Source organism: Lichenostomus cassidix, chromosome Z, assembly GCF_008360975.1.
Source record: "Lichenostomus cassidix isolate B80296 chromosome Z, HeHo_3.0, whole genome shotgun sequence".
NCBI lineage: Eukaryota > Metazoa > Chordata > Aves > Passeriformes > Meliphagidae > Lichenostomus > Lichenostomus cassidix.
The window spans coordinates 31730992-31753728 of NC_139511.1; positions in this window are offsets into that span (position 1 = coordinate 31730992).

Sequence of the window (22737 nt, forward strand, 5' to 3'; positions counted from 1 at the left end):
GTCCCTGATTAACAAAACTTCTTTCACCCACAACTTTGGATCTGCAGACAACAACATTCAGTGCAAATCTTAGAGGCAAGGGGATAAGTTTTAGGAAGTGATGTTTTTCCTTCAGCAGATAATGACATTCCAGAGGGAAGAATATGCACCATCATGTGCTCAAAACCAGCCTGTGAACCAGATGGAAAGGCGGGACAGAACTAGTCCATAAATGCACTGCCTGCTTCAGCACCAGCATGACCAGAGGCCACGGAGGAAAGTGTGCTGTCCTGCACCTCCAGGTTTAAAAGTTATGCTCAAAGCAGGCCATCCACAGGCCCTGGAAGGTTTTATTTACATAGCCTCACTGCAATGCACAGGTTAGTGAGCCTCGTGGCCTCCACACAAGCAAAGCTGTGTTTTTAGGCTCTCCAGCAGCTTCCCCAGCTCACACTGTATCTCATGTGGGGCTGGAAGAGTGCCTCAGTCTGCTTGACAGCATCTCACACAATTGCAGAATGGGTCGGGCTGGAAGACACCACTGGAGGTCATCTAGTCCAACCTCCCCTGCTCATGCAGAGTCCCCTCGAGCATGTAATTCAGAAATGTCTCCAGATGACTTCTGAATATCTCCACAAAAAGACTCTGGAACCTCTCTCTGCAGCCTGTGCCCATGTTTGAGAATGGAGGCTAAAGGCCTGTTATCTAGCAGAAACTACTGTGCCCTCAAAGAGTCACCCTTTTTTGTTGTTGACAAAACCATACCCTCCTCTTCTCCCATCTCTGGCCTCTACTGAGCTCACGAGTACTAAGCACTACTGAGTTTTTCTGTGTCCATGCTTAAAAGCAGTAAAGAGGCAAGAAACACCTCCTTTATATTTTGTTTTCACAGAGAGGGGACTGAGACCAGGTTTTGCTTTTGTTTTCTTTATACATATGGAGAAACACATTAAGAAAGTGAGCTTTAGGGGTGTCTCTTCAAATCTTGAGTTTCTGTAGACATCAAGACAAACTCATAATGCAAAATGAAGGATCTCTAGTCAAACCCGAATTTTTCCAGAGCTGCTTGGAAGTGCCAGCCGACTTCCATGCTTAGAGACCTTCAGTCTGCTCTGTAGAGCCTAACTTGTTTTCCTCTCACTTGATCGTTCAGATTGGGGTTTGCTTTGCACTGTTGTTTTACATAAAAAATCAGGCAGCTTTTGAGTTCTGCCAGCTGTTACATTTTGCCCCATTGAAATATCTGCACTTTCTGAATATTTCCAGCACTTTTATCAAGGCAGTCAGTTTGACCTCTACATTCTTTAGCTGCTTGCAGGCATCCGGGGCTGGATCTAGGGTTTAGACAGCTTGCTCTGCAGACACAGTCCTGTTCTTGGCTTCAGGATGGGCCAGTTCCTGCTTCTGCTCATTCTGCCATTATATGAAGAACAGGTATCTCTCTCTGTGTCCATTAATTATCACTCTAGCATCTGCAGCAAAAGGACAAAGTAGAATTTAACGTTACCTGGTGCACCCTCACCCCTCCCATCCATTACTGTGTGATCTCATGAGGTAGTCAGAAAGACTAATGCTGTTGCTACCTTTAACCTGCCCCCAGTGTTGTTGCCAGAGTCTGTGCAGCCACTAGCCAAAGTATCAACAAACTTCCTGTGGATTCAATGGACTCACAATCTATTATGCCTTTCCACAGAGCCTCCAGTGCCTAAGCTATGTCCTTGTCATTCTCGGGCAGTTTCCCTCTTTATACCATGACATGCCCAGGTGAAAGAATGTCTCTTAATTGTCCAGCACCCAAACTCACTGACTTCAGCATCCAGATCCTGCCTCTCCTTTGACAGAGGTTTTTTCTGTTTCTCTCCACCTTAGAAGACCTCTTTCTCACTTTGATGCTTTTGCTTCAGCATATTCACACTTGCCCATTTGGAGCAGGACAAAACAACCAACCTCCATTTCTCTGTCCTCATGTCTTTACAGTCATTCTATCCTGCTGCACATGCTCCTGTACATGCGAATCAGACCTCCCACAAAAAGTAATAATTCTGGGGCTTCTTACTTCTCCTATTAGCTGTTTCCTCCATTTCTTAAGCATCCGAGTATCACTCATAATTGTATAGGAATTAGCTATCTTTACTGACTCTATTACCTTAAAAGGAAAAAAAATACTCGGATCATTTGTTTGCCCATGTCAGGATCCACTAGATCAGGCCTTTCCCAGGGAGCCAGTAAAATATTTTCTTTTTCTTGAGAAAAGCAATGTCTTCAGCATTAGCCCCATCAGAATTATGGAGCAATGAGATACCTGTTTGTTTTTCTTGATAGCTGTAAAAACTTGTTCACTTTCTTATTGCGCATTCAGGAAGGAATTTTATTACAATTGTTGTATTCTGTGATCTCTCTCCAGGCTGCTCCCCAAGCTGCTCATCAGTATTAACATTTATATCCTTCTAAAAGAAGTTATGATCAGGGACAACCTTTTTGACCAAGATTTCAAGAACTTCTCTTTGGTGTTAGGGAATCTACTGAATCATTGTAGTCTGGCAGGAAGAAATCTGCAGTGAAAATGATTCCTAACAATCAGCCCAAAACTATTAGTTTTCAAAACAGATATATAAAGGAACGGAAGGCATGAAAAAACTGGGTATATAATGTTAAGAGAAGGGGATGCACACTATACAGAAATTTGCAAGACAAGTTTTATTTATTTGCTATTATATAAAGCTCTCCCAAGATTAGCCATAAGACAAACAGGCATTCTAGGTTTTGGCATATTTTACTTCCTTTACTAAAATCAATGAAATATTACCTTGACAAATTTTTGAAATCCAAGTGCCAAGTAGCAGTGACACCTCATTAGAAACTTTGATCAAGAAAGCTACATATAAAACCTATACAACCTAATTTCTGTAAAAAACATCCTTTTCCATTAGTGCCCTTAATACTTTTATGTTGTATGTTATGCTAATCTTAGATACAGGAGTTAATATAGCTTTGTATATGTTTCAATATTACTTCAGTGTTCACACACATATTTAACACATGTATTTGTGATTGCTTTTAGAAATTAATTTGTTGGACTTGATGTCTCTTCGATTCCTGCAGAATTCTATTTCCTCTAAACACACACCGTTCTGATTAAATGGGTGTTACTTCAGTAGTTCCATTTCAGATACAGAGTTTCTTCACAGAGTATCTATCATGTTGAAGCGGGCCCATCTTGTTATGATTCTTTTTTTTCCCTATTCCATTACCACTTTTTGGTCATTAAAAGACAAGAAATTACACGGATTCCTGTTTGCATACAGAAGGGGTTTAATTTGCAATAAATGTTTATCATCCACAAACTTCTGCAGAAGAAGTTCAGTCTCTTCTTCCAATTCAACCTGCTACTCATTGGGCTCAATGTGTTTTTCTCAGGACAGAAAGATTCAATGCAGTTCACCTGCATGTTCTGCAGTCCCTTTATTACATAAAGGTAAAGCAGTTCACTGATTCTGAAAAGTAAAATAAGGCCGGATTTTAAATGCTGCCAAGTGATTTTAGTCCTCAATTAAGCGCTTGTCCCAATTTTTGCCACTTCAAAAAATCCATTCAGAGTTACAGGTTCAGAATTTCATTCTTGATCTCCAAGACTGCTCAGGAAATGTTTGAGTTTAGACCTTTGGGTTTAATTTCCTGATGTTGTTTTCAGTTCCAGTTAAAGATTTTATGAGCCTCTCACAGATGAGTACCTTTGAAGCTACCAACAATCACTAGAATTTCTTCAGGACACTCTAGAATTACAGTTCTGGAGCCACAAAGTCTCACCTGCTTTTGTCTTCTACTCTGTCATGTTGTGCACAATGATTAGGGTGCTGTTTAAAGGTAATATTAATGATCTGTTTATACATGCTCCAGTATGCATTATAAATAAAGCTCTGATAGCAAAAAGCTTATGCAATATTCCTCCCTGTGCAATTACAATTTAGACACACAAACACATAACACTGCATAGATAATACTGTGCCCTGAATAGATTCCTGTATATAAGAGTGCAATGTAGCAATGTTGTAAGGTACTATGTAGGGGGAAACCTCAGGCATGGATAGAACAAAGGTTGTAGAAATAACCAGAAAATTCAATCAGGTTTTGCTGTCCCCTTAATTAGCCTCTAAAAATGGAAGATGGGTATTCTAGCAAAAAAAAGAATGAAAAAATATCTGCTGTCTAAAGAATAAATAAAAAATTTCTTACCCTAAGCTCAGGTATAAAAGGACTCCAACTTCTTTGTTCTTTCCTTCCACTGCCCTTGCTGCCATGGTTTCAACGGAATTTAAAACAAACAAGTAAGAAAATCTAGGAAGAGCTGGACAGAAATGTGAGACAGCAAACAGGAAATGCATTAAGAAGACAAACTTTTCATTTCTGTGTCAGCCACAGATCCGAGATTTCAGATTTTTTATCAGTTCTGTCTAATTAGCTTGTTCTTCATTAGCTTGTTGCATGTGGACATAGAAACAGCAGTTATTGGCGGATGCAATGCGACCCTGCCTACACAAGAACAAACTCCTTCCAGAGGGAAAAAAATAAAAAGTTCTTTTTTTTCAGGGTTTCTTTGGGTCATTTTTCAAAGAGAACTGAGCATCCTCTATGCATTGCACAGCTTAACTACTTTTGCTCCAGAGCAGGTGTGTCACTGAAGGCTACAGCTAGATTATAGCCCGTCTTACAGACTGCCACTCTGAAAAATGGACTACAACCTACCACAGAATGACAGCAAGAAGCAGGAATCCATCTTGATTTTCACTATTATCTTTATGTTGTATCTTGGTGTATCCTTAATTGGTAAATCTTTAATTCCCTCACTGTGTCAACCCATTGTCGCTGTTGAGCCGCTAGCAGAGAGAAGAATCCAGTTCTCAGTGGCAAGAAGGAAAAAGCCTTTATTGTTTTGATTTCATCTCATATATAGAGTTTTCAAAAGTCACCCAGATTGGTCAGTCAAAAACCTCCCCCTAGGCCTGACTGGCCAGGTCTGCACCATCCAAGTCTTGGGACACTGTTTTTAATAACATCCAAACCTTATCTTTATTTATAAAACACAAAAGGATTTCTCATGGGAAAGACCTGTGCTAGCCACAACCCATGACAATTTTTCACCCTGTAGTCTGAGGAAATTTGGCTAACTATTCTGTTAGGAAAAGTTTATGTTTAGTTGATCTTACTTTGGAAAAAATTACTTCTTAAGGGATCTTCCCACTCTGTCTTTCCATATTACTATCCCTGCAAAGGAACAGAGCACAACTATAAAGTAAACCTGCACACTGCTATATCACAGTCACACTCAGCTGTACACACTGCCACAGGGGAGCTGGAGGAAGTGTCAAACCATCTACAGCACTATGGCTGGATGCCCTCTTCTCACAGGAAAATACACAACAGCAAAAAAAATCTTACTGTGCTGTAACTTCTTGGAGGAGGACCATCAGTCAGGAGTTTTGTGACACCTCCTCCTTTTGTACCCTATCTGCCACCTAGGGAGTGTCAGAGTAAATCTACCACTTACTGACACTGCTTCCAAAGCTTTAAGCAAGCAATTGCATTTCAGATTAAAATTTTCCACTGGTACAGGAGTTACTGGCTCCCCCACCAACTGGAACTGATTCTAGAGACTTGAATGATCCAGTGCTGTACATAGATGCTCTCACTGTTTTGACAGTTTGCCTACCATGCACAAAAAACCAGCTTGATGTATAGAATTCATCTGTTTGGTCTTAGCAAGTAATAGATCTTAAATATACCTCTTTGTCACTTCAATTCTACATTTCTTGGCCACTTACAATTCTAGAGAACATCCTCACTGACCAATTTTCTAGCATGTATCTAAGAGTTGAGAACGTGTGGTCTTGCATGCCTGAATTGTTTGCTGAGGAAAACTCTGGTGAAGAAAATGCAAGGCTGGTTTTATGAAAAACAGCAACTGACCCTAAGATTAGATCAGTTGGTTAGGGCACAGTGCTAGTAACAAAAAGGTTTGTGAGTATGGACCCCGTATGGATCATTTACTTAGAAGAGTTGGACTTGATGATCCTTGTGGGTTTCTTCCCTTCCAACTCAGAGTCTTCTGGGAGGTAAACTTTAGTTTTTTACCTGTGTTGTCAAATATCAATAGTATTATACATTGCACTAAACTATATGCTCTCTTACACACATGGAGTTATCACAATTGCATGCAAATCCTGCATACTTTTTTTTTTTACCTATACGGAGAATCTCAAAACCCTGGTTCTTCCACCTTTTTGTTCCTGGAAATGATTTGCAGACATTTGAATGTCTGTTTTTGTATTCACATCTTTTACTTACAGTCCTTGGCATCTCCTAGGTGGATGGAAGCTGCCGGCAGCTAAGCTCTGACTTGCTGTTTGTATTCTATGGAGTTTTGGCAGCAGTGGTACAGAGCAGATGGCAGGCTTTTCTCCTTTCTTTGAGATGCACTGATCGACTTGGAGCTGTGTATGGCCATGATGCAGAAGCTGAATTCAACCATTATAGGAGAGAGGGGCTGCAAAGCAACACACATATGACCCCACTTCTGACACTTCACCAATCACTGTCACTCACCTCTGAGTCAAGTTCCCCTCTGCTGCTCTGGATAAGAGAAGTGATTCTGTAGTATCAGTGGATACCAGCTACAGACAAAGTCAAGTTGTGCTCAGCTTTATATAAACACAACATAAAAAGAGGACAAAAATCAGCCTTGATCTTTCCTACAAAACCAAGTTCCATTGCTAAACTGTTGGTAAACTTCATTTCAGCCTTTCATATATTCATGCAGCAAGATGACAGTGTTTTCTTCTAGTTGGAAGTAACAGTTTCATCAGCTCCAGTACTCCTACTGATTTATATGGATCTGCATTAGAGAACATGGGCCTCACATGCATAAAGGGAAGAACTTTTCAAACTTTTCTGTCGAACCAATCTAAGTGAAAAGCTTCCTTCTGCCACATAAAAAGGACATCCAAATCCTGCATGCCTATAGGTGCACGACAATATTAGCTGATTACAAATTTATCTCTCATAGCAAAGTTTGTGCTTTTTAAAGTTTCACTATTATATGCAACTATTCAAATTACCTGGAGCACACTCTTTTATCTCTTTTCTCTTTGGCAAGACTGGTTTCTAAACCCTCAAATCAATATTTATCCTGAAGAAAAATGTAGTATTAAAGCAAATATCAACAAGCTTCCATGTGAACAAAGAGAGAATAACTAATGTGATTTAGTGTTTATGCCAACAGCCTCATGCTCCCTTACACTTTTCTCCTACCTTCTTCCCTGCAAAATGAACTTCATTTCTCCCTATGCCCAGCCTGTACAAATGTCCTTCACCAGTTAATAGCAGCACACAAAGCTGGACTCTGTGAAAGAATAAACCAGGGTGCCCTTAGCTACATCACACCATTCCAGACCAGTGTGAAAGCCTGGCTTATGTACATGGGGAGTTTGCTTTTTGAAGCCAGCAAATCACTGAATTGCTGGGACCTGCTCCAAATATGTCTTAATTACTACAAGACATTCTTCCCTCTCCATAGACCATTATGTGGCTGGTTTAAACACAAACTGACTTTGAGCTTGTCTAACCAAGGAAGCTACTTTTTAGTAAGGAAGAAAGTTAATTTATAGCTGAGTACTTTTCTTCTGTGGACACGTTCAGTGTGCATGAAATAAACTACTGTTCATTCAAGCTTTAAGTGAGTATTTGCTCAGGATTGAACCCCTGAAGATGATCCAGTTCAATGTAGATCAGACTCGTGAGACACAACGAAGATAAATCAGTTGAACACACTGAAATATGTGTTTTTAAAAAGTGATGAAAAAAGCTAGAAGAAAGCCATAGCATTCCTTCAAAGTTATGTTTATTACCCATAGTAATCCATTCTCGATATGCCTTTGCAGCTAGCCAAACAGCTGGCAGGTCAACTGCTTGAAAGTTAACTCCTAAGCAGCCTGAGCAAAAGCTCTTGCTATATCACAGACACACACAGGAACACACAAGGTAGATTCTTCCGTTAGACAGCTGTTAGCAGAACTGTTACATTTTCAAAAGGAAAATGAAGCTGATGCTCCATTTCCTGATGGAGCTGATGCTCCATTTCTTTTTCCATGCTGTGCTGCAAATTCCATTGGCTTTCTACCATTCCTTTCCCAAAACTCACATCAGGAGTTCTTTGTCAACCAAACTCTTCTTACTGGCCTTGCTTCCTATTTTCAGGTGTTCTATCTATCAGCTCTTCTCTTTTCTGTCCAATTTGATGTCACAACCTTTCTGACTTAACAGTGATTAAGGCAGGCAGTCAAACCTTCCTGAAACATTACAGATTAAGACCTATACTCAGTGGGAAGTGGATAATTTCAAGACATGGCAGCATGGTCTGAAAATATCCCTCTTCCAGTGGTATCAGTTACAGAGAAGTTTTCATTCTTACCCACAGAAACACATAAAATACCAAGACGTAGATGCCTTAAATTAGCACAAACTTTGATTTCACTTTTTTGGTCATTGAATGTGCATCTCAAGTGAAGTCTAGTTCCACTCCTACCTAAACTGCTGAGGAAATAGGTGAAAAACAAGTTAAATAACTTTTGTTTTCATATGAACATGGGCCTCAATTACTGCTTTTTATAATAGAGGTTTGGAATCATGAGGACAATGGTCTGTCAGCTTCAAAGTATGCAGATTCAGATTCAGATTTCATAAACACATTGCATATGGGGCTGCCTTTCTGAGTGATCTGTAAGCAATGAAAGTTTCAACTCCCTTGCCAACACTAGACTGTGACTAGTACAAATTCTTAAAGAGTCTCACACAGAGCCCCTGTGATTCTGGGATTTTCATGTACATTTGGATGCAAAAAGATAGAAAAAATTGTCTGATATAAATTACAATGAACATAATCTAGTATTTTCTGCTAAGAAAGCCATGGTACAGATGAGCCCTAGGCATAGTGCAGATCCCTTAACATTGTGTAAAAGAAGATAGATTTTGGTCTTTCCTTTACAAAGACCCTCAGTCCCCAACACCCTTACTCCTGACAAAAAAAAAAAAAAGGAAGACAAACCCCAAATCAACACTTTGCCTAGACTAAACAAGGGAAATTTTAAAATAATGTGAAGAGAAAGTTCCAAATAACTTACAGGAAGAAATTAAAGGATGTTATGTCCATTATACTGAATCTGCACGTGCACTTTTAAACCTTGGGCAAGGCCACTGTTTTTTAGAGTGGGGGAGGTGCAGTTGGAGTTTGGAACTGTAGATCCTTTTTCCCTTCTCCCAGGAAATTCAAGTACTGATGCACTACAGAATTCAGAGGGCAGCAAAGGCTCCACCATGGCAGACAAAGCTGAAAATGCTGCTATGCTCAGGTGAGATTTTTTGGTTGTTTTTAACAGCCTTTTTTGTTATTATTCTGACAGTGACTGAACAGAAGCATTTTGCATGATTCCTAGAATGGACAAAGACATGCAAAGCAAAACAAATTAATTTTTTCTATTTGGTATGTATGAAACAAAAAATGTTATACTGTCAAATGCAAAACACGACTGTCACCAAAGGTTTGGGCATCACTTAATTCAAGATGGCCCTATGACCTAGAACTGGAAAGAACTTCTCTTACAAAGTATGTACGACTACTATTGAAATAAAGCTTTCTGTCAGTAAAGAACCACCCTGATAGATAACCTTTGTAACCAATATTACCCATATCCCCAGCCACAAATCAATATCCTCCTTTATGTGCGGGAATCACAGAAAAAGCAGAGCTGGAAGTGACCCTCAAGGATCATTAGTCCAACTCTTGGCCCTGCACAGGATATCCCCAAGAGTCACACCATGTGCCTGAGAACATTGTCCAAACCCTTCTTGAGCTTTGTCAGGCTTGGTGCTATGACGACTTCCCTGGGGAGCCTGTTCCAGTGCCAGAGTACCCTCTGGGTGAAGAACTCTCTCCTAGTATCCGACCTAAACCTGCCCTGACACAACTTCAGGCCATTCCCTCGGGTTCTATCACTGGTCACTAGAGAGAAGAGATCAGTGCCTGCCCCTCCTCTTCCTCTCAGGAGGAAGTTGTATTAGTTTCTTCTTTCAGGCATGTTCAGGTGAGGCAAGTTTCTACTGGTACCAAAACATCTCCACAAAACCTTTCCCTTATTTTCTTTTCAGGAAGAGGATTTTGCCCTACATTCTGCAAAGTTCTGGGTGACTCCAAGAGGGACACAGCTGTACAGGCTGCTTGCGTACTTTACCATAACACTTAGCATGTTACAGGCCAATTCAGAGAACTGCTTCAGTAGCAAGTCAAGAAAGCCAAAAATCACTAATGAATAGAGAACCTCCACATTGTTTATTAAATAAGATCACATATGAGTTCAGAAGCCAAACCCAGACTTCTTGCATCCATTTGCATTCATATATTTGTTATTAATATCAGGCTGGTAAAAATGTATATACTGCACCTTTCTTTTGATACCACTGACCTCACCACATGAGACAATTCTCCTAGCCAAGACCCACATCCTGCATCTGAACTATATCAAGCACAACATTTAAGATTCATATGTTGTGTAATGAGGTAAGGTAAAGGCAGGAAAAATGTCTATCCCCCCTGCCATGACAACTGAATAGAAAAAGAAAGGGCATACATTAAACGTACAAATGGTGTTTGTGTGGCATGGGCACTCTACCTTCATTTCATCTATCCAGCACTTCCTTTCGGAAAAGCCGAACTAATTCAATTCCTGGTAAGGTATGACGAGCTGTGATGACTTCACACCAGTGTCAAGATTCCTGAAATCAGACAAAGAAAAGAATTGAGACTGCTTGATAAGGTCCATATGGCATTGCAGGCTCTGGGATAAATGAAAAAAGCAGAGGTTCAGGCATGTGATTCAGAGTCTGATTCAGTTCAACACTAAAATGTCCAATTTATAATTTTTAATGGCAGCCAGAAGAAAGAAAATTACCAGGTATATACTACACATTTCTAGCTCCTAGATAGCTGTATTTATTTTCTGTTTACTGCCTAGACTTCTCAATCTGCTGGGGTTGTAAAGTTAGGCCTCAGACCCAGGCAGAGGTTTTCAGTTATTGCTAACAGGTAACTATATATATAAAAAAGAAGAGAACAGCATTTCTTTAACATAGAAAGCATTGTTATTTACACAGTGCCCAGAGCATGCTACAGGCTCCGAAGGGAAAGTTAAATAACGAACATATGATGTAAAGCAATAATCCTACTCTTAATGCAATAAAAATGAATGTTCTTGCTTCCCTAGGCAGAGGGCTAGTCTCCACATTCGTTTTGCTACTGAACTAGCCATGTGTTTTTAAATTGCTATGCTGCAGAGATTTGTTTTGTTTTGTTTTCTTTCAGTATTAAACCTCTCAATTCCTCAGCCATAGAACAGGAAGAGATTATTGAGTTCAACACAGTTCTTGAAGTCAGAAAGAGTTACTTCTCCAATAGGAGGGCTTTTGTTCAGAGCACAAGGCTGTTTAGACAGTGTAGATCTGTAAGCTGTAAGGAACAGCTAGTGCCAGAGAAATTAGCCTGTTCATTGTCCTCATCAGTGTATGTTACCATTTTGGCATGAAAAAAAAAGCCATACAGTATTAATAGGAGAATTATTTAAAAGGTAGGACACATTCATAGCCAAGCTTCCACAGTTCACTGTTATTTCAGACCTGTACAGTGCCAATGATTGTGCTGACAAACCCCAAACAGTAGCCAGGCATGACCAAAACACCTTCTTTGAATGCTCTACTCTCACAATCAAATACAAGTGCATGGTGCTTGCAGGCTCTCAGTCTGCAGCATCTGTATGCTCACTGTGGGATAGCCTGAGCATTTAAAGCAAATTTAAAGGGACCTCAGTTGAGATTTCTTGCACATACAGAGTAATGGTCACCACATAGTTTAATTGTATGTTGGATATCCATTTGAAAACAAAGAAATAGAGAACTCCATTCTTCCAAGAGAGGAAAGCTTATGTTACAATGATTAACTTCCACTTACCTTCTTTTTCACTTCACATTCTTCAAGATATTTTGCTGTATTATTTTACCTCTATCCTGATGCAAAAGCATTTTTTATTTCATTTATCACATGTGATAGTTCCCACAACACATTTTATTTTTGTACTATAGTAATATATAGGACTTCCAGCTGTAGTCATATACTGGGTAAGCACCAAATACGAAGACAGTTATTGCAGCATATAAGAATTTTTCACATACCTGAAGCACTGTATTGGCAGACTGTGAACTTTTATAAAAGGTTAAGGCCCTTTAGTTCCACAGCCAGCCTCATATTTTCATTAAATCATTTCAGAAACCTATTTATAAAATCCCAGTCACATGACTAAAGTCTTAATTTCAGCCTGGAGAGACTAATGGGGATATTCCTGCTAATGAGGAAAAAAAGTCTAACTAAAAAAATCCTACATTTGAGATAAGAATGTGTCATTCTAGTTCCTAATGCTAACACTTAAAGGTTCTAACTGCTGTGTTTACCGTACAGGACTTCTACTGAGGTATAATTGGAGTCCTGGCCTTTGTAGGCCAAATAATGAATATTCCATTAAACAGGGCTCCAATTACACTTGCAAGGAAACTGAATTGGAAATCTGTGCTATTTTTAAAGACAATGCAGTTTACAATAAAATTCCAGCTCAACTGGCTTAGTTTCCAAGCTGACGAGACATGTCCAGTCTTGTCAGAAACATCACAGGGGCACGAGCTTTCTACCATTGGGCGTAAAATATCCTTCTCGAGAATAGCTCTCTTGCAGTTTAAGCTGCCCAAATTAGAAATACAAAACCATGTTAAAATATAATAGGACAGGAATTATGTTTGAAAATGCTGTGTGTCTATCTGCTTTTCAACACAATCACTGTGAGACAGATTAGGAGATGCACTTGCCTGAAGCACAACATTTTCCACTGCAGCAGTCTGAGATTTCTAGCTACAAGTCTGAGTCACCGCTGAAGTTACACAAGGAGGGACAAAGATCTGGAGGGACAAAGAGCAAGGGCAGATGACATGGAAGAACGGAAAGGAAGCACAAAAAAATACAAGCACTCACAAGCACAGACCCAGAAAACAATCCATGACAGGCAGGGTCTTCTGAGAGACTGCAATACTAGCCCTGGTATGCGACTCTTCAAAACATTGTTTATCTATACCAATTTTAGTTTGTAATTCTGTCCTCCCAAACATGCTGCCACTTCTTTTAAAGTATACAAACTGTTTCATCAGTGATATGTATGCAAGCCCACAGCTACTACAAAATTCAGGAGACAATAAAATTGTGTGAATAATTGCAAATAAGATATTCTCATTATCCCACCAGGGAAACAAAAAAAATTACAGCTTTGGTAAACTTTGTATTCATGAGGAAGTCAGAAGATTCACTTTTATGTTTAATGGGCCCCCAGACACTTCACTACTTAGTAAACAGCAATTGTGCAGTTTCCCTTAAATATCCCTGAAGTGAAAGAAAACAAATGCAGGTGGAAAATCTCCATCAACAGCTGTGGGTAATGCAAGGGAAGGGGGAGGGGAAAATAACATCAAAGACTGTAAAGCTGATAGAATGGTTACTTCCCTATCACTTCCCTTCATAGCAAATTAATTTTAATTAATTAATTAATTAATTTTAATTAATTGTTGTCATTTTTTGTGCCTTTTTGCAGCACAGAAATGACCAGTAAACATCTTTACTCGGCAGCCTGGTAACAACAGAGTACTGAGAGAGAGAGAGAGAGAGAAGCCAACCAGTGCTTTAGAAATGGAGAGAAGAAAGTCTGTAAGGGGACAATAGGTGGGATTTCAGTGAAAAACACACCAAAGAAACCTCACAAGAGAGAGGGAAAACATCAGAAGATTTTACAGCAAATCACAAAGCTGCTTCTAAGAGCAAGGAGACATTTTTCCTCTTTACTGCTTAATTTTATATTGCTGTCCAATATCATGGTTTCTTTGAGCGTACCCCCTGAAAGAATAAAAATATTAGTTCATTTTTTTGGTAACTATTTAATGACAAACTGTACTTATATTTCATTTATGAAGTGGTATACAAAAACTGTGAATGTGTACTATGTTATAAACTCTTTCAGCATTAAATTTCCTTCAATTTGGTCTCTTCTAGACCAAAGGAGGATTGTTGTGTTGTGCTTTGAGAACTTATCATTCCATTAAGACAGTTAAAAAGAAAAAAGTAATTACAGTGCCAGAAATATCTACAAACATTCCTGAAACTGAACTAGAAGTCCTCATGGGTAATCTGTATCTTCATTTCACAGGCCATGTTGGATCACCTTTACCATTCCTTACACCATTGCTCTTGAAACGTCGGTAGGAACAGCCGTGTTGTAACTACATACAAGACAAAAGAACAAGCTCCTCCTCACCTGATTTTCCTGGCTAATGACCACAGGGTAAATTTATGGAACTAATACTTTAGTCTAAATTGAGACTGGGTAAATTTTACCTAGAGGAAGTATGTATTTAAGCCTCCCCAAGCACAAAATTCAACTCAGCTGCAGGATTCATTTGTCTGGTCTCAGTAAACACATTACAGTGTACTTATTTTAACTCTTAAAAACTGCTGTGCGTGCCTCGCCACAGTGTGGTTTTAACACTAGAAATATGCAGCTCTTACAGAACGAGCAACCATTTCAGTTTGCTCCTAGAAAAGTATCTCAGAAAAGTATCCCTTTTACTGTTTTCTCTATCTTATACTGCCAGCTCAGGAAAGAATGGTTTGGTGTTGATCTGCAGGTTTTGTAAGTCTCTTTTGAGCACTTATGGTTGATCCAAGATCAAAATTCTCAGTTGAAATAATCCTTTCATGCTAAAAATCATTCAGTATTGCTGCAAGATTTGTGCCCAACAGAAGACTCATTTAGGCAGCGTTACCACTGGGACTACTGAAAATTACTTTGCAAGGTAATTGTGGTGCAGAGAGGCCTTGCGTTACGATTTTGCTAGCAGCGTTTAAAGGAAATGCAGAAGTATGGTTTACAGGATCGGAGGCGCTCAGCAGGAGTGGAAAGAGAGCGGCGCAGGCGGCGCACGCCCTGCGGCAGTGACCGGCAGTAACCCTGCGCTCAGCCACCCTCGGCGAGCAGCGAAAACACGCGCTCCCCTTGCCAGCGCTCGGGATGAGCAAGCTCCAGGGTATCCACAGTGCGAGTGCAGGGAGCACATAACCCTTCGGCTGCAAAATAGGCTGTGGTGGTGGGAGCAGAGTGCGAGCCGAACTGACAAATATAACACGCCCTGGCTCTGCCGCAGCGGAGAGTACGCGTGACACTATGTGACACTGCCACCTGCGTGGCTTGCCGGGGGAAAGGCTGAGGGCCTGGGAGGCACTGGGGTAGCAGCTGGGCTCGGCGTGTGAGGGCGGAGGAGCAGGCTGCGGAGCGCGGCCGGGCTCGGCACTCGGGCAGCCTGACCGGCAGTAACCCCGCCGGGCGCGCCGCCGCCAACTAGGTGAAAAGTAACTCGGAGTCATCGCCCGCGGGAAGCGCTTCCCCCGCCCCGCCTGGCCCGCGGGGACGGGGGGGCTGCCCGGGATGGGGACAGGAAATGCGGGGAGGGGGGGAAGCGGGGCAGAACAGAGGCACAGACGGGGGATGGGCGACAACGGGGCAGTGGGTGCTGGTATCGTAGCACAAAGGAGCCAGCGCCACCTCCTTCTGCCGACCCCCCTCCCCTCCCGAAACGCCTCGTCCATGGCAAAAAGAAGTGGTCGGTACAGCGTTTGCTGGGGTGAAGGAGGTGGGCGGGCCGGAGCCCCGTGCCGGCCCTTTCGTGCCCCCAGCCGTCCCCGAGCTGCCGGGATGGGGGCGAGGGGTGCAAAGAGAGCCCCCAGACAAAGGGAAGCACTGCTCTGCTTCCATCGACCTTCTACCACCGCCCAGCTCTGGGGAGAGCTGCCGCTGGTCGGGGCTGCCGAAGTGTCGGGAGCCGCCACGTCCCCGTCAGACACAAGTCGTGCTTCGGTCACATGTGCTGCTGCTGCTCAAAGCCAAACCCAGCCCCAGCCTCCGGGCGGCCGCGCACTGCGCCCAGCCTGGCACCGGCTGCGGCCGCCTTTCCTTTATGAGCCACGCTGCCTAGACCTTTATTACTGGCAGTAAGGCTGTATTTAGTAACTTTAACAAATTATTGGTACTTGAACCGATTTTCATCTCTGAGGTGACAGAGACAAGACAAACGGCTTCTCTTCAGACTTACTTTTTAGTTGTTTGTGATCTCCTTTAAGGAGCTTTGGGTAATTCATACTGCTGCCAGACAGGCTCTGATCTCCATGTTAGTTTCCAGCATGTGAAAAAGAGTCATCAGCTCTCATATACATATATAGTGTGTACATGTATAAGTATGTATATAAACAGCATATTAGGTGCTAGACTTCATAGTCCTAAGCATCTTCCCGGTGGTTAGGGACCGAAAACCATTCTGGGGAGGGGGTTGCCCCGGGCCAGCTGCAGTGCTGTCGCAGGGCCAGCCAGCAGAGGTGTGACTGGGGCGTCGCAGCATCCTGCCTGCGGCAGGACCGGAGCGCTCCAGCCGGGCAGCTGCCTGTTCTGTAAACAGCCACACAAGGAACTTAAAGTCCCATAGGGACGCTAATAAATCTCCAGCTTTTTTGCTTTCTTCCTTCACGCAGCGCTGTAGGGGGCATTTGTTTTGTAAAACATTAGAAGAGTGGCTACTGTCAATAATGGCTCGGCACAGGTGCTGTAATAGAGACAGGCTTGCAGCATCGCACAGTCTATGTTCATCTCCTCTCCCTCCTGTGGAATTTAATTCCTACAAACTGAATAACTTATTGCAGCTATTGCAAGCTTCAAATGGGACAACAGTTTACAGAGCACAAAGAGCACTGGTATTTAATAATTTTTGAGTATATCAAGAGATAGGAGATAGGTATTACTATAACAGAACAACAATAACAACAACAAAAAAGACAGTGCCAGGAAGTCTTGCAAGTGCTTTACAGCTGTACATAAAGCTATAAGAGTGAAAACCTTGGTGGGTTCATCCTACATCACCACTTCTGCCTTTTGTAAACACAACCTATAAGAGATTGTTGGGCAGATTTCACCTTGAAACGGACGTTTGACTGCATATTAGGCCATTGCATGAATTAACTATCTGTTTTAGACTGAGCAGGTGTGGTGACAATAACAACATGTAGAAAACATTATGCCATTACTCAATAGTAGGTTTCTAAACCTGTGTATCAATTACATGTATGTAAATTTCTTCCATCCTCTGTTATAAGTATAGAGTGTTTGTCTACACTTTTCCATTACTGACATGACCATGTTTCTTCTATAATGAAAAGTCACTGTACACTTAGCTTTTCTCATTCTGGGGTCTACTAGTCTTCTTTGCAGATGCCTCAGAAACAATTGTTCCAGGTACCGTGCCAGTCCTGAGGAAGATAAATGTGTTTAACCTTGCAGAACAAAGTGCTCCCCCACAATCTGTACATGCTGAAACAAAACACAGCTGCCCGAGAGGAGAACACAGAGGGGGCTGCATGTGTATTTCAGTAGAGGAGGAAAAATAAAGTTGTTGTGAACCTTCAAATTGTGCAGGAAAGAATGTGTTTTTTCAAAATCCTTCATGTTCGTCCAGGCATTTGGACAATGGCATTCCTAAAACATAACATTTCTGTTTCACAGTAGCCTCAGAACAATTTGAAAGTAAGTTCTGGCTTGAAGTGTTTACAATCCATTTTCCTAATACTGGAGCAGGTGATGTTAAATTCAGTCCAAAGTGGTAAATGGCAAACATTTTAGCATTTCATTTCAGGATGCTGATTCAGTGTCGGGTTTACAAAAAACTTCTCCAAGTGTTCACTTTGCTTTGCTCCCTGAATGCATGGTTAAATCTTTACCAAAGCCAGTAAGAAAGGAACTGCTCTTGCCCAATTTACTGCTGAAAATCTCAGTTATTAGGAATTAAAGTTTACCAATTGGATACCAGCAAAATTGCAACCTAACTTTACTGTTGGGACCTGTTATCCCTGTTACACAGCAAAAGCTTGGCCTGACCTCTCCCATTAAAATTAGCCCCTCCATTAAGTATGTTTAGTTAAAGCATAGCTTTGTTTGCATGACCTTAAGATGGATCATGCCTCATTGCAGCTACTTAAGTGTTGTGCTGCTGATTTTGCTTCTGTCAAAATTACTTCTTCCTGCTATAGCTTTTCACACTGTTTTGACTTTTGGAAGACCCCAGGAACATAAGGATGATCTACTCACATGCCTGTCCTTTATGTTGACAACTGAGCCAGGCAGTCACAGAGAAGTGTTTGGAAAAGCATGAGAAAGGAAGGTAGGCATGCAAGAGAGTCACAGAATGGATGGGCCTCAGCTCATATCTGGCAATTTAAAAGTGCTAGATTTCAGGCCTAGATCCTCATGCCCTGTTGAGCTCTCCTCACTCTATTATGAGAAGAGAATGTGCAGCTCTTTTCATATCTCCCCCAACCATGTAACTGCCTACTGCTTTCATTTCTCTGGAGTTTTTTTGTGCTGAGCTGTTAAAAAAAACTGTCCCACATAAAGTAAATGTATTCCACAACACAGCACATTATTCTTGATGAAGTCATATGGATGCCAGGCTGAAAATTTGCCTCTAATTTGCTCTGAGCATACCGCCCGCTTTCAAACATAAGGTGAATGACTTATCATAACCCCAGATTGGTTTCAACACGAAGTGATTAAGCCATGACATCGAGACAAAGTAAATTAAGGAAGTGGTTTCACAGAACAGGCTGACACATGACAGGCACAGAACTAATTCTGTAGCAAAAAGATGGGTGAGTCATGCGTCTGCTACATGTGCTTCGGTTAAGTTCTTGTGGATCTGTATCTCTTCTACATATAAACATGAAGAAAACAGCTAAGTTCTCAAACCGTGCTTGAGCATAACAATACTACTGTAGCAGTATCCACTTTCAAACATTTCTCCCCATGAAACTAACAGATGGAATTCAGCATCACTCTTCTCTTCGGGGAGCTTTAACTTACCCCTCTACTGCTGCTATCTCACCCCTTCTCCCTTTTGTTTAGAGAGCTGTGTCTCGAAAGTCATGACAAGTTTGCAGTGGCTCAGCAGGCCAGCACTTTAAAGGTCATCTGTCATATCCCAGAACTCAATATAAGGATTCCTTATCTTTCATAGTTTCAAAAAATGAGAACTGGATTCCAAAACCACACCCTGGTCAGCTTAGGGGAGCAGATTCACCATGATTAGTTGAGAGATTTAACACATATCCCTAGTGAACTGCTGATGAAAGAAGAAAGATAGATAGTTCCATTCTGGAGAGATGCAAAACTGTCATCTTGTTGTTTGTTATTAATAGATGGAGTCTGACTGATACAAATAGGTGGAGCCTGGTGAGCACATACACTTCATATTCTTCAGCCTACCCCCAGTCTGTGCTTGCTGAGACAATCATCTTATCTCAAATGAGTTCAGTGTAGAAGGGGATTATTATACCCATTGACTAAATCTCTTGGAAGCATCAGCTTCTTTTTTTTTTTTAAATCTATAATGTTCCTAGTACTGTAGCTACATGGGCATTTACTATGATGTTTTAGATACTGAAGAGATGGGAATGCAAGTGACCAAACTAAAGGAGATGACAGTGTTAAGTAAAATGTCTCTATTGCCCTGACTTTGCTTCTTCTAGATGCCTTCTCACTTTAGCATTACTCAGGAAACAAGTCAAGGAAACATGTCTCTACCTTTTCCCTGGAGTATTTGTTCCATAATTGCAGCTGCTCTGTTAGATTATCTTCAGTTCATACCAGAAGGTCCTGTCAGACAGTCACAAAATGTTTTGTATAAAGGATCACTGCGCACTGAGAATTCTCCAGTTCCCTGACTTTCACATACCTGCTGCTCTAGGAGCAGCTGTACTTTCATGCTTCTCATTGATCTAGCATGCAAGTATCCGCTCTGCTGGAACCACTCCTCGCATTTTACATGTCTTATCTTTCCAAGTTTTTCCCAGAAGACTGTGAGATCTCATTTGCATCTAGAGTGCTTGCTTTTACTGAATGGACTTAGCCTTTCCTGATCCTTCCGTAGCAAAACTCCCAATTACTAGTTGCTTTTAAATAGATTGACATTGATCTTCTATTGGTTCTGGCTATAGCCACTATTGACAGGCTGTGGCTGCACAAGGCACACACTACCCTCGTGCTTAGGGTTCTGTGCTTAGGGTATTTCACTTTCTTAACTCAGCTGTCTTCTGTTCTTACATATCCTCTGTGCTCTGCCATTAGAGAACTTCCTCCATTTCAGCCTAGAAGTGGCTGCATTCTGCTGGGCAATAAAGCAGCATGCTGCATTTGTGTAATATCTGTGAACTGAAGTAACCCCAGTGGAGAACTCTTTGATTATTATGAGTGCTGGAAGTGGCCACACAGCAGAACCAGGTCTTCCTGCCTTGAGTCACAGAAACACGGAAATATAAAATCCTGTTTTCAGCATTAAATAACCAAAAAAGGCATCTGATTTGCAAGGTAATACATGCTAGAGGGGGCAAGGGAGAGCTGGGTTCTGAAACATGCCGGCATCATTTTGGAACTAACGATCTAGCTGTTAGATGCAAATGTAAGGAATTTTCTGGGGATGGAAGAGTCAAATTTTAGAAACTATCTTAGTGTTATGGAAAATCTCCCTAAGAGCTTATCAGCCTCTTCAGACTCCTAAGCACTCTGTCCTTCCACTCAGAGGCACATATGTTTCTCCAGCCTGGATATGGAGATACTCTGGAAAATGTGTTCCTATAGTTCTCTCCAGTGTATTAGCAGTATCATCTCATGATTCTCATCTAACAGTGCTCTCAGCAAATTTTGATAGGAGTTTTGAAGTGACTGAACCAGCAGGACTTTACTGACACAACACCTTGTAGGTTTTCATTTGCCTGTAAAGGCTGTCAGTGTTTTAAAGGCCCTTCTCTACAGTAAAATCCAAATCTAATTTAGGAGCCCGAGACTTTTGAAGTGCCTCCGTTGCAATGGCAACAAACCAGGTAGAAACAGAAGGACTTTTAAATACCGCCTAATCTCACTTCAGCCAGAATTTTAGCCCTAAGTTTACTGACTGCATTTTCCAATGGCAATCCTGATGAAGGGAGGGACCTACCAAATCGAGGCAGCAGCTGTTTTCCTTTGGAGTTCTTTTCTCACTGTGTGATTCTCCAAACAAACTAGAGAAGGACAGCCTTTTGAAATCTAAACAGGATTTGTGGAGAGAACTGTTTGGAGAAAGCTCAGTTGCTTTGCTGGGCAGAGTGACTCCGAAGACTGAAGACACCCTGCAACCAGCTGCATGATCCTTGTTTAGGAACTAGAAGCTGTTTTCTCCAAGAAGTTCAAGAGTGCAACAGTCATAGGCATTGCCTTAATTATTTTGAGATTGAGGTTAAACTTTAGTTCAAAGACTCTGAACTCACAGTGCAAAGAGGAGTGGAATTGAATTCAAACAACCATTGCACACTGTCTCCAGAAGAGGTTGAGACTGGTTTTACGTGCTAGACTCAGCTGTGGCATCCCACAGTCATTTGACCTATATCCGTGCCTCCATCTCAGCCAAACACTCTCCTTCAAGTTCCAGACCACCTTGCTTTACATGGTGCAAGGACAATACCTAGTAGTCCAAACAGCTGAGTGCTTCTCTGAGTGCCTTTACACACTGATGAATGGTGAAAAGGGAAGAGCCGTAAAGCTTTTCCCGTCAATCAAGGGTGGGTAGTGATGGCATGCTGTTGGTACTTGGCTATGAAGGACTCCCCTGCACCCTTCAGTCTGAGCTGTGTTGGTGCATCTGGCCATTGCTTCTGGGTTTTATAATTAAATAAGCTCTTGAATCAGTGGTTAGGGAACTGGGAAGCTGGAACAGGGAGAATGGTGCAAACATCACTTATACTGTCCTGGTGCTGAGATGAGTATTTAGTCTCTTTTTATTCCGAACAAAGCAAATTTATTCAAAACCCAAGAAACTGCTAGCAAAGATAAGGGAAGGTTTGGACCTTGCTGCAGTCCCTTGATATTTTTCTATTTCACATACATGCATTGTGGGATTACAGCATGCACTATAACCTTCCTTTCTCCACCATAATCCTTCACAGCACAGAAGCACAGAAGCATGCCAAAACAGGGCCAGAGTCTCTAGCTACATATCAAGGTGGGCAGAAAAAGAGCCACTTAACCATAAACTCCAGAGTTGCCTTTAGCAACAAGTTTCCATGGATTTATGCCTTTTGTCTCTTCTGCCCCATCGTGTACTTGTCTTATATCAGGAGTCTCAAGCACATAAATAGGCTTGCCCAACACAGAGATATAATTCTTGCACTGTCTGTGGATACTAAATAAAAATAATAGATTACAATAATTTCCTTCTCCTGAATAAATGAGTCAGTCCCCTAAAGCAAATTCCTATCACTCTTCATGTCCGCTTGCATTTGTCTAAATATAATATCTGCAGCACTTACCATGTGCATACTATTATTCAGGGGGTTTTGTTAAAAAACTCCATCTATTAGTGTCAGACTCATTGACCTGATGTATGTCTATCATGGCTCATTAATCATACATTAAAGACATGTGGGTGTGGTCAAGTTTAGTCCTGGAGCAGGTTCTACTTCAGCGGGTTTGAATGTCACCTCCCGTTGGGATCATTTGTTTCCAA